The 13,538-nt window shown below is 35.4% G+C and overlaps 1 protein-coding gene and 1 non-coding gene across 5 annotated transcripts in view; one reads left to right on the top strand and one right to left on the bottom strand.

Annotated features, from left to right (window-relative positions):
- The window catches only part of LOC125615242 (pollen-specific leucine-rich repeat extensin-like protein 2), an 83,453-nt gene that overhangs the window by 57,731 nt on the left and 12,184 nt on the right, over window positions 1–13,538 (top strand). For 2 of the 4 annotated variants that reach the window (XR_007345800.1, XR_007345799.1), the window contains exon 2: window positions 8,710–8,804. The gene's annotated coding sequence lies outside the window, so the exon portion shown is untranslated. Of the gene's footprint in view, window positions 1–8,709; window positions 8,805–11,337; window positions 13,531–13,538 lie in introns of those variants that run through there. The other 2 variants (XR_007345797.1, XR_007345798.1) reach the window with 2 other exon arrangements.
- On the bottom strand, window positions 3,642–3,748 carry LOC125615432. Its single transcript, XR_007346087.1, has one exon. It is a non-coding gene; the product is annotated as a U6 spliceosomal RNA (small nuclear RNA).

Here is a 13,538-nt window from a genome sequence, read left to right as displayed (position 1 = left end):
TAGGAATGTTCTTTTCTTAGTCATGCCCTTGGTTTTGCTTCTTCACTTCCTCTAGCCTTTGTACAAATATTATTTTAACAGGCAGGTTTTACTCTGACTAAAGTAGCATGTTTCTCCAACCTTTTCACTCTTTACCTAACATGATTTATTTTTATTCATTGCAGTTTCAACACCTGGATATATTCTGTGTTTATTTGTATATTCTTTGTCTTTTCTTTCTCTTGAATGTCAAGTCCCATGCAAAAGTGACTAGTATACTGTCTGGCATATGGAAAGCACTTAGTAAATAATAATTCAGTGAGTAAATCACATTCAACTCAACTGAACACAACATACACTTAAGTAATCACACCCTATATTGCCTGACTATTCCTAAACAACCACTAATATAATTTCTGTCTCAGGCTGGAGTTGTGGCTCAGAGATAGAACATTCGCCTAGGGTGTGTGAGGCACTGGGTTCAATCCTCAGCACCACAGTAAAAAATAAAGCTATTGTATCCACCTATATCTAAAAAATAAATATTTAAAAAATTTGTCTCTATGGATATGCCTATTCTGACTATTTCATAGAAAACTTTCATTTAACCTTCTATGTCTGACTTCCTTCACTTAGCATAATGTTTTCAATATTCATCCAAGTTCTAGGATATATCAGTACTTCATTCTTTTATGGCTGAATAATATTCTATTGTGTTTATATAAAACAATTTCTTTACCCATTCATACATTGATGAATATTTGGATTGTTTCTACCTTTAGGCTGTTATGAGTAAATACTGCTACAAACCCATGTGTCTGTGTGAATATATGCTTTCATTTCTCTTGTGTATTTTCATAGGAATGAAACTGTTAGGTCAAATAGTGACTCTATGTTTAAAATTCTGAGCACCTTCCAAACTGTTTTACACAATAGCTATACTTTTTATTGATTAAAAAAAATAAATGACAGCAGAATGCATTACAATTCTTATTACATGTATACAGCACAATTTTTCATATGTCTGGTTGTATATAAATTATGTTGACACCAATTCATATCTTCATACATGTACTTTGGATGATGACATCTATCACATTCCACTATCCTTGCTAATCCCCTGTCCCCTCCTTTGCCCTCCCACCCTTCTGCCCTATCTAGAATTCATAAATTCCTCCCATGCTCCCTCTCCCTACCCCACTATGAATCAGCCTCCTTATATCAGATAAAACATTCAACGTTTGTTTTTTTGGGGATTGGCTAACTTCACTTAGCATTATCTTCTCCAATGTCATCCATTTACCTGCAAATGCCATAATTTTATTCTCTTTTATTGCTGAGTAAAATTCCATTGTGTATACATGCCACATTTTTTTAATCCATTCATCCACTGAAGGGCATCTAGGTTGGCTCCACAGTTTAGCTATTGTGAATTCTGCTGCTATAAACATTGATGTGGCTGTGTCCCTGTAGTATGCTGTTTTTAAGTCTTTTGGGTATAAACCGAGGAGAGGGATAGCTGGTCAAATGGTGGTTCCATCCCCAGTTTTCCAAGGAATCTCCATACTGCTTTCCATATTGGCTGCACCAATTTGCAATCCCACCAGCAGTGTATACCTTTTTCACCACATCCTCGCCAACACTTATTTTTGTTTGTCTTTATAATAGCTGTCATTCTGACTGGAGTGAGATGATATGCATTTCTCTATTTGATTGACATGATGAACATTTTTTCATATATTTGTTGATTGATTGTATATCCTCTTCTGAGAAGTGTCTGTTCAGGTCCTTAAGTCCTTGCCCCATTTGTTGATTGTTTTTTTTTTTTGGGGGGGGGCGGTCTTAGCTTTTTGAGTTCTTTCTAGAGATTAGTGCTCTATCTGATGTGTGAGGGGTAAAGATTTGCTCCCAGGATGTAGCTCTCTGTTCATCTCCAGATTATTTATTTTGTTGAGAGGAAACATTTTAGCTTGATTCCATCCCATTTATTGATTCTTGGTTTTAATTCTTGCACTATAGGAGTCTTATTAAGGAAGTCAGGGCCTAATTCAACATGATGATTAGGACCCACTTTTTCTTCTATTAGACATAGAGTCTCTGGTTTAATTCCTGGGTGCTTGATCCACTTTGAGTTGAGTTTTGTGCATGGTGAGAGATAGGAGTTTAATTTCATTTTGTTGCATATGGATTTACAGTTTTTCCAGCACCATTTGTTGAATATGCTATTTTTTCTCCAATGCATGTTTTTGGCACCTTTGTCTAATATAAGTGAATTGTAATTTTATGGGTTAGTCTTTGTTTTCTATTCTGCACCACTGGTCTACCAGTCTGTTTTGGTGCCAATACCATGCTGTTTTTGTTACTATTGTTCTGTAGTATAATTTAAGGTCTGGTATAGTGATGTCACCTGCTTCACTTTTCCTGCTAAGGATTGCTTTAGCTATTATGAGTCTCTTATTTTTCCAGATTAATTTCATGACTGCTTTTTCTATATCTATGAGGAATGTCATTGGGATTTTGATTGGAATTGCTTTAAATCTGTATAGTGCTTTTGGTAGTATTGTCATTTTGATAATATTAATTCTGCCTATTCAAGACAAGGTAGATCTTTCCATCTTCTATGGTCTTCTTTGATTTCTTTCTTTAGGGTTTTGTAGTTTTCATTGTATAGATCTTTCACCTATTTCATTGATTCCCAGGTATCTTATTTTTTCTTTTTTGAGGTTATTGTAAATGGGGTAATTTTCCTCATTTCCTTCTCAGAGGATTTGTCACTGACATACAGAAATGCCTTTGATTTATGGAGATTGATTTTATATCCTACTACTTTGCTGAATTCATTTACTAGTTCTAGAAGTTTTCTGGTGGAGCTTTTTGGGTCTTCTAGGTATAGAATCATATCATCAGCAAATAGTGCTAATTTAAGTTCTTCTTTCCTATCCATATCCCTTTAATTTCTTTCATTTGTCTAATTGCTCTGACCAGTGTTTCAAGAACTATGTTGAATAGAAGTGGTGAAAGAGGGCATCCCTGTCTTGTTCTAGTTTTTAGAGGGAATGCCTTTAATTTTTCTCCATTTAGGATGATGTTGGCCTGAGGCTTAGCACAGATAGCCTTTACAATGTTGAGATATGTTTCTGTTATCCCTAGTTTTTCTAGTGTTTTGAACATGAAAGGGTGATGTATTTTGTCAAATGCTTTTTCTGCATCTATTGAGATGATCATATGATTCTTATCTTTGAGTCTATTGATGTAATGAATTGCATTTATTGATTTCCATATGTTGAACCAAACTTGCATCACTGGGATGAATCCCACTTGATCATGGTGCACAATTTTTTTTATATGTTTTTGTATTCGATTTGCCAGAATTTTATTGATAATTTTTGCATCTATGTTCATTAGAGATATTGGTCTGAAGTTTTCCTTCTTTGATGTGTCTTTGCCTGGTTTGGGTGATATTGGCCTCATAGAATGAATCTGGAAGTGCTGCCTCTTTCTCTATTTCCTGAAATAAATTGTAGAGTATTGGTATTAGTTCTTCTTTAAAGGTCTTGTAGAATTCGGCTGTGTATACATCCGGTCCTGGGCTTTTCATGGTTGGTAAGGTTCTGATGGAGTCTTGTATTTCCTCAGTTGATATTGGTCTGTTTACATTGTCTAAAAACATGGAACACTTCATGAATTTGTGTGTCATCCTTGCGCAGGTGTCATGCTAATCTTCTCTGTATTGTCCCAATTTTAGTATATGTGCTGCTGAAGTGAGCACCACAGTAGCTAAACTACATCATACTTCCACCAGCAATATATGAGCATTTCCACTCTGCATCCCTTACAATATTCATTTTTCCTTTTTTTAAATTATAGCTATTATAGTAGCACAAAGATATAAAGTGGTATCACTTTGTAGATTTGATGCGCATTTCCTTAATGATCAATGAAGTCATGTGCTTGTTGGCCATTTGTATATCTTTGTGTAATGTCTATTTAAGCCTATTTTTTAATTGGATTGTCTTTTGGTTATTGAGTTATTAAGAATTCTTTACATACTCTGGATACTAAGACCTTATGAGATATATGAAATGAAAGTATTTCTTCCCATTATGTGGGCTGTTTTTTTTTTCATTTTCTTGATAACTTCCCTTGATGCACAAAAGTTTTAAATTTTGATAAAACCCAACTCCTCTAATTGTTTTTTGGCTGCTCATGCTTTTGATGTCAACCTAAGATTCACTATCAAATCTAAAGTCAAGATTTACCTCCACATTTTAGCTATGGAGTTTTTGCTCTTATATTTATATCAATGATTAACTTTGAGTTAAGTTTTGCATATGAAGTAAAATTAAGGGTCCAAATTCATAATTTTGCATATGGTTATCCAGGTGTCCCAGCATGGTTTACTGAAGAGATTTTTCTTTCTCAGTTGAATGATATTGGCAACATTTTTGAAAATTAATTGGCCATAGATATTTGTATTTCTTTCTGGGCTCTATATTTTATTAGTCTATATGTCTGTTATGGTTTAGATATGAGATATCCCCCAAAAGATCATGTGTGAAACAATGCAGGAGTTTTCAGAGGTGAAATGATTGTATTATTAGATGTGTTACATAATCAGTGAATTAAACTGCCAATATGGATTACCTGGGTAGAAATTGTAAACAGGCTAGGTGTAGCTGGAGGAAGAAGGTCACTGGAGAAGTGCCTTTGGTGTTTATATTTTGTACCTGGTGAACGGAACTCTCTGCTTCATGATAGTCATGTCCTGATCTGTTTCTTCTTCCATAATAGTCTGCTTCATCTTGGGCCCAGAGCTATGGAGTTGGTGGCCCCTGAACTAAACTTCTGAAACCATCAGCCAAAATAAACTTTTCCTACTTTAAAGTTGTTTTTTCCCCCAGGTTTTTGGTCACAGTGACAAAAAAACTGACTGAAACAATATCTGTCCTTATGGCTATATCATTCTGTTTTGATCAATGTAACTTTGTAGTGAGTTTTGAAATCAAGAATGTCATTTCAGCCTGCAAAACTGCCTTTAGCACTTCTTATAGGGAGATCTTGATTTTTCTTTATATAGGAATGTCTTAAATTCTTTATTTTTGAAAGATAGATCTGCCAGGGATAGGATTGTTAGTTAGTGGTTTTATTTTTCCTTCAACACATTGTTGCATTGATCCTTAAGGAAATGCACATCAAAACTACAAAGTGATTCCACTTTATATCTTTGTGATACTATAATGGGTATAATGAAAAAAAAGGAAAAAAATGAGTATTGTAAGGGATGTAGAGTGGGAATGCGCATATATTGCTGGGGGAACTATGATGTAGTATAGCTACTGTGTAAAACAGTTCGGTAGATGCTCAGAATTTTAAATATAGAGTCACTATTTGACCCACCAGTTCTATTCCTAATTAAATATATCAAGTACTGCCTCTGGCATCCATGATTTCTGACAAATCAGTTGTTAATCTCATTGGGGATACTTTGGTGATTTGCTTCTGTCTTACTGCTTTCTAGATTTTCTCTTCATTTTTGGATAGTTTTATTTTAATAAACCTCAGTGTGACACTCTTATTATCAATCTTCATCTTCATTGATGTGTAGGTTTCTATTAGTCTGATCAGGATGTCATAACAGAGTAACATCAACTGGCTGGGTAAACAACAGAAATGTATTGTATCACAGTTCTAGAAGCTATTGGTCCAAAAAAAAAAAAAAAAAAAGTGTCAGCAGGGTTGGTTTCCAGGGAGATCTCTATTCCTGGCTTGCAGAAGGCTACCTTCTCACTGTGACTTCACATGTGGCCTTTTCTCAGTGTGTGCATGAAAAGAGAGATCTCTGTGTCCCTTCCTTTTCTTATAAGGACACTTGTATTAATATATTAAGGTCCCATCCTTATTGCTGCATTTAACTTCAATTACCTCCTTAAAGGCTTCTTCTCAAAATACAGTCACACTCAAAATAAAGCCCTACAGGATTAGGGCTTTAACATAAAATTATTTGGGGTGGGGGATTCATAACAAGGTTCATCAAATTTAGGAAGAATCTGTCCATGACTCATTGAAATCATTCCGCATCTATTTCTTTTCTCCTGGGACTTATGTGATACATGAATTGATAAACCTGATGGTTTCTCTTAAGTCTCTTAGGCTCTGTTTATTTTCCTTCATTCCTTTTCTTTTCTGATCCCTCAGTGGCCCACAAGGCAGATCAACATACACAACCAAGATTTTTTGGAGGACAAAGTTCTTATTGTCTGCTTTGTTACCAGCCATTTCTACAAGGAATGTGGCCCACTATCTCCAAGGTCCCCTGCCATGGGAATAGTGGTGAGGGGGAAAGATGCTGCTATGCAAAACTGAAATTCACCAGCCATATTCACACTCCCTGGAGATACTGCAATTGTGCAACTAGATCTTAGAGTTCCAAAAGAACTGATTCTTGTAATTCTTGCTAGCTCAAGAGTTTTACTAGAAGGACCAATTTCTTGAGTCTCTTGTTATACAATCATGATGCTACTGAGACACATAGAATTTTTAGAACTTTTTACTGATTTACCTCTCTGCACATTCTAGTGTCAGGCACAAAATTAAGTGACAACTACTCAATGACTATGAGGAGACTGAGAAACAAAAAGAAATAACAACAAGAAAAACACAGAAGTCATTTGATGCACAGTAGTGTAGTTAAATCTGAACATTTCATTAGACTAGGGATCATTTTCGTTTTTTTAAGAAGTTGGCCAAATCTGAGGTTAGAATACAGGTTATGGTCAGACTGAAAAGACTTAAGAAATTTAAATATTATCCCCTAGCATAGGATAGTAACTATCAAAGGCTTTTAATCAGGGGTTTAGCATAAGCAGGATTTGATCTGTACCCTGTACTTTATACTTCACTGTTTAATATTTAAAATCATGTTTAAAATATAAAAATGGGTATATATTTCCAAGCACAGCATCAGTAAAGACCAAGTTCAAAAGAAGGAGAGGCTTCTTTGACATTGCTGACAGTAAGAAAGATTTTCAAAGGTATTTTCAGGGGGAAATCTAAGAAGGTACAGGCATATCATGAGAGTTATGATGAGAAACCAGAACTGAGGATAATGCAGTAGAGAATGAGGACCTCAAACTGGGTTTTAGTTCTGACTTTGCCATACCTAGCTATTATTTAAAAAGTCAGACTCCTAAACTTTTGTTTCTTCCTCTACATAGACATTTTTTCAAGCCCTTATCTTGCTTGATCACTCAAGAGCATTCTACAGTTAACTCTTCTTTCTTTGATATATAGCACTCCCTGTTAAATTTTTTTATCTTTCTCCTTTTTTGACTGCTCTTTCCTTTATCACCTTTAAAGGCTTATCCTTCTCTACCTGACCATTAAGTGTTGGAGTCCTTTGTTCTGTTATTACTTGATAACATTCCCTCATCTTTCTCTATGTATACTGGTTCTTGGTTTTTCCTCCTGTTACAATGGGAAAAAATTACTTGTAACTATAAAGTATCTAATCCATTAAGACACAAAAGATCACATTTAGTATGATTCCATCTATATGATATCTAAATAGATGAATCCAAGAAGGCAGAAAGCAGAATGTAGGGGTGAGGAGGAGGGTAGAATGAAGAATAACTGCTTAATGAGTACAAGGTTTCTTTATGGGGTATCAACCTAAATAACAACAGAGACTCTCAAAGAAAATGAGTTCATTCAGTAGTAAGCAGAGGATTATAATCTGGGATACACATGCTATAGTGGACCATGGGACTCAGGTAGACTGAGAAAAGAGGAAAGTTTTAAAGGCAAAACAGAGAAGTATATGTTATTATTATTATTATTTAAACAAAGAGATCCTTAGTGGAGACAGTGTATAAGGAAAGTGTTCTTGTACATCCAGCTATCTGTTCTTGTGACTCCTGTAACAAGCTTCAGTTTGGAAAGTCCTTGGGAAAAGTTACTACTACAGGGAGTCTTTGTAATAGTTTTTATCATAGTTTTATCATGTAAGAGGGCCCTCCTTCATAACCTCCTGTTTCTTTATTTGGTTGAGGTTGGACACAAGTGACTTCATTTAGATTTCTGACAACCTACAGAGGAGTAGTTAAAATGCTCTGACACTATATAGAGATGATGGTTACACAAAACTATGAATGTACAAAATGCCACTGAATTATTAATTTTAAAATGGTTAATGTTATGCAAAATTTACTTCAATACATAATGAAAAAGCCTATCCCCACAGGTTTTGTTATATATTTACCCTTCTCTACTAATCATAAATGATGATAGAAGTCCCATACTATCAGTTTCTCACTTTCTATCTGATGAGGCTCATCAATGTACAAATATGCTCGAATATCTTATATCTTAAATAACAACAATAAGACAAAATATCCCTTCTGTATAGTTCATCTGGTGAACTTAATATAAATATATATATATCTCAATTCCCAGTCTCCACTCCAGACCAAATGATCAAAAGCTGGGACAGAGGACATCAGACATCCATATTTTAACTGGGGTTGAAAGTATTTCTGATTTATAATGGTCATCCAATTGGTATCTATCAGGAAAGCTTTTAGCTCTAAATAATAGATAATCTACTCACAAGAGTCTCAATAATAAGGTTTTAGCTTTTAATCTCATATACAAGAAGTTAGAGTAGGCAGTCCAAACCTGGTACAACAGCTTACCAATATCATTACAAACCAAATCTTTTCCTTTCTCTTCCAGGTGTCATTCTAAGATACTAGCTCTTTACCATCCATCTGGATGATCAGGATGGCTGCCAGGTGTCATGGCTTCATTCCAACATCCCAAACAGAAAGGTCAGAGAGAGAACCTTTCTTTTCACAAGGCTCTGTTTATTCTGGAAAGGTAGTCCTCCACTTGACTTTCCATTATACTATATTTCATTAGCTAGAGTAGATAGTATGCCACCCTTAATCCCATTACCAGGAAAAGAACCCCAGAGTTAATATAAGGGGATGAGGCTACTTTTGAGACAGGGAGCAGGGTAGTTACTCTTTGAGAGCAGTAGATCTTTACTAGCTATAAAACTGGAGTTTTGTTAATGGGAGGAAAAGAGGTGTAATGTCTGTTGCTTAGAAAACATACTGTTATACCATTTATCTGTTGTCTGTCACAGAAATATCAAAAGAATTGACTGTGCAGCATTTGCTATGTCCTTACCAACTATTTTTTCCCAAACCCACTTTTTTTGTGGGGGGGGATAGTGGAGGGATACCAGGGATTGAACTCAGGGCCATTCAACCACTGAGCCACATTCTCAGCCTTATTTTGTATTTTATTTAGAGACAGGGTCTCACTGAATTGCTTTAGCACCCTGCTAAATTGCTGAGGATGGCTTTGAACTCAAGATCCTCCTGCTTCAGCTTCCCAAACTGCTGGGATTATAGGCATGTGCACTGCACCTGGCATTCTCTCAAACCCACTTTAAACTATCTTCCATCAGACCAATTCACTGAAACTATTTTTTATCAATGTCACCAATCATAGCTATATTGCAAAGTCCAAAGGTCACTTCCTTGCCTTCACTTTAGTGAAACTTCCAGCAACATTTGAAAACAATGACCAGTCTCTTAAGGCACTGTCTCTTCTTGGCTACTATGACACAGTACTTTCCTGGATTTCTTCTTCCTTTATTATATAATTCTCTAATGTTCCTCTCCCGTTAGTTAACCTATAGAGAGACTGAAGTCCTCCAGAGGCTGAATCCCACTCTCTTCTTTTGTTTACCTATATTTTCCTCTCTGGTAATCATATGCAAGCCCTACACTGATGTACCTACACTGATGACTCCACCTGCCTTATTTCCAACCATGGAAATATCAAACCATCCCTGAGGCACAGAACTGTATAACAAATTATCTGTGTTAATATCTCTACTTGGGTATCAAAAAGAAAAAGAAAGAAAGGAAGGAAGGAAGGGAGGAATAGATAGTTCAAACTATCTTGTAGTCCTTAAACCCTTTCTCCTCCTATATTTCCTAATTCTGAAATGGGATCACTATCCATCCAATAGTTCTAACCAAAAACATAGTTGCATTAAGAATAAAATCAAACTTACTGGGTTCTATAAGAATGGTATGCCTTTATGTATTTGTCTTATTCTATTTTGCCTTACACATAATTCTGATCCAACACAATAATCTTTCTGATTTTGAATATGTTAAGCTTGGTCTGCCTCATGAGTTTTGAATTTGAAGAAATGAAATACCACCATAAATCTTTGAAAATGTCTAAACCCAAACCTCTGGAGGTATGGAGCAATAAGAACTCTTGTTAATTGCTTGTGGGAATGCAATTAGTATGGCGACTCTGAAAGACAGTATGGTAGTTTTTTATAAAACTAAACACAGGCTTGCCATATGATCCAGCAATTGAACTTTTGGTAGTTGCCCATATGAATTATATACTTCTGTCCACACTTGCACATGGATGTCCATAGTGACTTTATTCCCAATTGCTAAAACTTGGAAGAAACTAAGATGTCCTTTAATTAGTAAGTAGATAAACAAATTTTAGTACATTCATACAATGGAATATTATTCAGCAATAAAAAGAAATATGCTATTAAGTCATAAAAGGACATGTGGGAACCTTAAATGCATATTGATCAGTGAAAGAAGTCAGTCCAAAAAGGCTACAAACCATACCAATTCTATTACATTCAGGAAAAAGGAAAAAAAAATGATAGTGATAATAACGATCACTGGTTGTAAAGGACTGTCAGGGGTTCCAGGGGAGGGAGGGAAAGATAAATAGGTGGAGCACAGGGATGTTTTAGAATAGTAAAACTATTCTAATACTATAATAATGGACACATTATAATGCAGTTGGTGAACTCTATAGAACAATACAACACCAAGAGTAACCCTTAATGTAAACCATGGACTTTAGTTAATTTAATATCAGTATTAGTTCATCAATTGTAACCAACATACCATACCAATGCATGATGTTAATAACAGGGGAAATCATGGGGAAAGGGGGAGTATATGAGAACTCTGTACAACCTGTTCAATTTTGTAAACCTAAAACTGCTTTAAAAAATAAGTCTATTCCCACTACCACCAAAATAAATAAGTAAATAAATCTGTTGGGGTTGGAGTATCACTCAGTGGTAGAGTGCTTACCTGACAGGTGAAAGGCCCTGAGTTCAATCCCAGTACTGCATTTAAAAACAAAAAGTCAGTTAAAAAAATGAATCATGATCTTTAGACAGGTGATTTATAAAAGGATTACATGATAGATAAGAATGCTATGGGACTGAATTTCAAAATTTTAATAGTAGCTTTAACAATTGCTGTTAATTATTCTTAATATTTTTATCTCCAGGCCAGTTCAGAACACATCCTTACATATGAAATTGTACATCTGACTGCTGAAGAACTCCTCTTAAATTTCCCAATGACTCAAATTCATTCTGTCGAAAAATTAACTTTCTTATTCACTCATTCTTCTATGAACTCCCTTTTTCTCAGTTGTTATTAAAATCTTCAAACTTTATTTTCTACTTCTTCAATTCATCCTTTTCCATTTATCGTGCCCTACTGCATACATTTTATCATTTTTACCTTGGATTAAATAGGCTTGCTACCATGGGAATTTTGATTATGAAATATATCTTCCAAATTGATGATTTGTCTAAAGTACAAATCTAACTATATCATTACCTTTAATTTTTAATTCCTATTAACTATAGAATCGAACCAGAGTACTACAATGAAATACTTCATAATCTCTACAACCTCATTTCCCACCATTTTTCATCTTGAATTCCATATTGTAGTAATCCTAAAGTGCTTACAATTACCAAAAGTATCTTATCTCCATATTGATTCCTCTACAAAGAATTCTATTTTCTCTGCACCTTTACTCCCTTTTTGCCTTGCTAAGTTCTATCCATACTTAAAGAAGAGTGAGACATTAACTCCTCCAGTTTTCCTTGATTCTGTCCTTCTCATACTTTAAAATTCCTCACCCAAAGTCATCCAAAGCCATTTTTCAGATAACTCTTAGCAGGATGGAGAATGAAGAAATGTGTGTATGTGGATAGGGGTAGTGGTGGAGAGGAGTGGGGGAAAATTATCTATTGTGGTATAAAAAGTTGCAGAAAGAGCATTAATGAATACCTGAATTGGAAATGGGATAAGGGAGAATTAGGTCTAAAGTTTGAACTCATTACATAATAGAGAGAGAAGGAAAAAAAAAAAAACAGGTTACTGAAGAAAACAGTTTTTTCTTTACTCTGGAGATTTTAGAAATTCAGAAAATGGGCTTCAAAAACCGAGGCAAAATGAATCTTTACCCAACAAAAGCTATTATCACTTTCTCTAAATTCATCCTAATTTATTATTTGGTGTCAATTTTCTCAATTTTGTAGTCCTTGGCCCTCTCATTTCTTTAAGTAAGAAAAGAAACTTTCCCTCCTTTAATTACACATCATTTGATTTGGCACTAACCATTACTTCAAGTCATTTTTCCTGATTATAATGTCCTTTTTGATTGGAGTCTCTGTTCTGACAAACTTACAGCCCCTCTTTTTTTGTCTCAAAATATTTATGATTGTGTCCACAAATATCTGATTGAATCCAGATGTAAAGCCAAAACAAAAACAAAAAACAAAACATTTCAAGGCTGAATCTATAACAAACCCCTCCAGAGTACTGTTTATTCTTTACCATATAAATAACAACATTATGTATTTTAACCTCTTTTGGTCCAACTCTTTACACGGTTTTTACAGTTACTAAAGTCTAAGTTCCTCTTATTAAATTTAACCACTAACTTGGGGGTCCATCAACACTTTATATTATCCCTATTCTCTGGGGATATGTAAAAAAAATATTCTTTATTCAGGAACCCAAAGAGTGCCTGGCACATAGTATGTTCTGAATAAATACTTGTGTGTCCAACAGATTAATGAGTAACAGGAGTTAAAGAGATATTTATAAATGCAATTCTGATTTGTGGAACACTTTTGAATCACTACCGGCTCATTTTATGGGTCCTGATAAAACTCTTAATATTATTCTACAATTAAAGATATCTTTGGCTTTCTATTGTTTCAACAGAGTGGTAGGCGAATTGTTTTTTGTTGTTGTTTTATTAAATTCTGGAAGGCTCAACATTCTGTGAATCCACATAATGTGAAAATTCAGATTTCCTTCCAGGACTTAAAAAAGTCACCAGCTCCAAAATTTTAGCCTGAAGCATTTTTTGGAGAGAGCCTAGGTGTCACTTTTGCTCACCTGTGCCCTTTCCATTCGACCTTCACTGCGCCACAGGCCCGGCCCCTCCACCACACTCTCTATTCCCACACTCTCTCCCCTCCAGCCACACACACAACCACACAGTTCCGCCAAGTCTCCCTACGCCTTCCTCCAACCAGATTAGGTTTTGTCGGGGCACTATTTTGCTGTTCCGGAACGCACCAGCGGTCTTAGACCCCACAACTACGGCTGGCCCGCCTTCCGTCCTCTCGCGGATCCTGAGAGAACTTGCCAAGCTTTCTCGCTTGCAGGGAGGCCCCGCCC

Source organism: Marmota marmota, unplaced genomic scaffold, assembly GCF_001458135.2.
Source record: "Marmota marmota marmota unplaced genomic scaffold, marMar, whole genome shotgun sequence".
NCBI classification, from domain to species: Eukaryota; Metazoa; Chordata; class Mammalia; order Rodentia; family Sciuridae; genus Marmota; species Marmota marmota.
Note: the sequence above shows the minus strand (reverse complement) of the source record. Positions and strands in the feature narration are given on the sequence as shown.